At 36.1% G+C, this 2696-nt stretch overlaps 1 pseudogene; it reads right to left on the reverse strand.

The window, feature by feature from the left end:
* Positions 1-1026: 1026 nt before the first annotated feature.
* Positions 1027-1238, reverse strand: LOC107400704 (ubiquitin-like protein 5 pseudogene; annotated as a pseudogene).
* Between the last annotated feature and the right edge of the window lie 1458 nt (positions 1239-2696).

Consider the following 2696-nt stretch of genomic DNA (forward strand, 5'->3'; position numbering starts at 1 on the left):
ATTGTGATCTTTTAACCTTTATGAGATCTGCTACATGTGACATATTACAATGTTTGAGTTTCCTGCAGTGAATGGTAACCATTTCTAACAGTGACTTTTGAAGTCTCTTAAAGGATGATAGGGCCCCTCAATGACCACTCTACCTGGATTGTGGTAATACCATTAAACTGACAAACACCACCCAAAGCCCAGTTTTGGACTACAAACTGCTCAGGACAACTTTAAAGCTGCTAGCTGAGAGAATCCAGCCTTATAAACTACTCTAGCTAGGAACTTCAGATAAGCTTTGCATTCTCCCATTATGTAGAGAGTGGACAACAAATGTTACAGCTGGTTTTCCCAGGACTTGACCATTATTCCAATTTTCTCAGGTTTCCCCTAAAGATACCATCACCCCCAGACAACAGAAAGGAATTTTAAGAACATGATGCTCACATTACCAAGAGGTGGGGTGGGTGGTTTGTCATTTGGTGGGTTATGGACGTTTGCTATCATTTAGGGGTATTGGTTGCAAATTGTAATTGGTCATGGTAAGGGGAGAAACTAAGCAAGGGAGGTTAGATTTGAGAGGATCTTTTTCTGAAAAAAAAAATAGGGGGATATAGGAATGATAGGATAAAAGGGTAGATTAATGAATCTACTTTAAAATGCTACTGTTAATCTCAAATATTTTACATTGGTATGGATTTTTGTATATTGATGCAAATTTAAGGTTATTATTTGGTTATAAAATACTATATGTGTGTTTATACTCTTGTTTAAGGAATTTTTGTATATTGATACAAATTTAATGTTATTTTTGTTATACCATACTGTATATATGTCTCTACTCTTGTTTAGGGATTTTCATATATTCATACAAATTTAAGTTTATTTTTGTTACTACATACTGTATAATGTTTCTACTCTTTTTTTCAGCATTGAAGTTTTTATTCATGTGAATCATTAAAAATGGTCATCTATACCAGTGTCAAACAAGGGTGAGAGAGGAAGGCAGGGTAGACAAGGAGAAGGAATTCTTGTCTATTAGTAATAAAGCTCCAGGTTCATCCCATCATGGATTTTATAATCTCCCAGAGACACGTGGTCCTTAAAAATTGTGGACCACTTTTTAAGAATGATCTTATTCCAACAGGTGCCAGTTTGGACTGCTACCAGTTTCTTCAAGTCCCTGATGGTGTCATCCACTTGACATGGACTTTCTTTCCTAGATGGTCATTGCAAATCACCTCAACCATTGTGGCTGGAGCTCTAATCCCCATGAACTTATTGATTACACAATTCTCATGTTTCTACTCTTGTTTAAGGTATTGTGCCTATGCAGTTCACTTGGAAATGTAAGGTAAAGTTCTAGTCCTTGAAAACTATTATTATAAACCTTTTAAGATAACTAATAAATGCAGGTTAGTAGTTAGTCATCTCTAACAATCAAACTTGTAGTTATGTCAGGTATGTTTTCAAGATCATACAGAAATATATTTTAGATAGATAGGTAGATGGTCCTTAAACACTTCAAAGGCCTACAGAATTTGGCATTTAAAATGTTTTGTTAACAAAGGGCTTTTCATGACAGACTTCTTCAAAATTCCTGCTTCATAGAAAAATCTGTCAGATACTCTAGGCCTGTAGGCTAAAGATGGATGTGCCATTGTTGCAGAGGAACCTTAGATAACTGTCCAGACAGCAGATGTCTCTGTCATTTCTATAGTTTTGGAAGCTGATTGCTCTGCACTTCCTGTTTACTCAGGTAATATTATATACTTTGGAGGTCTTTGATGGAGTTGAACATTAGTTAGTTATAATTACAGTTTTTTCTTAGTTATGAGGGAAGGTAAATTAGGTACAGAGCTTTGGACTCATCAAGATTGGATAGATAATAGAGTCATTTCTCTGAATTTGCCAAATGAAAGGAACTAGATATTGTAAACAGTTACTTGATAACTGTTCTTATTTTATATAGTTTTATTACGTTAAAGTTAAAACCTTTCTTTTTATTTACATTAAAAGGGGGAAATGTGAAATATTTTTTTAAAGAGGCAAAGATGTGTTACATTTGTTCATGCTGCACTTTTTTAACTACGTAAAGATGTGTTTCATTTCATACAAATGTGTTTTATTCATACAAATTTAAGTTTAGCTGGGCAGTGGTGGCGCATGCCTTTAATTCCAGCACTTGGGAGGCAGAGGCAGGCAGATCTCTGTGAGTTCAAGGCCGGCCTGGTCTACAGAGCAAGATCCAGGAAAGGCACAAAGCTACACAGAGAAACCCTGTCTTGAAAAACAAAAACAAAAACAAACAAAAAAAATTAAGTTTATTTTTGTTATAACATACTGTATATATGTCTCTACTCTTGTTTGTTTAAGGGATTTTTGTATTTTAAGGGATTTTTGTATATTCATACAGATTTAAGGTTATTTTTGTTACTAGTTGGCAGGAAGTAGCGGGGAGGAGCTTAACGTGGGCTTTTTTAGTTGGGGTGGTGTAGAAGGGAGGCTTCCGGGAATGCCAGCAAAGAGAGAAAGTCAGCCATTTGCTACTCCAACTCTATGAGCTCACAGGTTTTCACTCCAGCCTTTGAATCTCGAGTTTTATTAGAACAATAGAGATTTAGTTAAAACTACCTTTAGCTGCAGCAACAGAGCCATTGTCTGGGGGAACAGAATCCCCCCAGGCTACAGCCCGAGAGGCAGAGACA

The sequence above is a fragment of the Peromyscus maniculatus genome, chromosome 10, assembly GCF_049852395.1.
Source record: "Peromyscus maniculatus bairdii isolate BWxNUB_F1_BW_parent chromosome 10, HU_Pman_BW_mat_3.1, whole genome shotgun sequence".
NCBI lineage: Eukaryota > Metazoa > Chordata > Mammalia > Rodentia > Cricetidae > Peromyscus > Peromyscus maniculatus.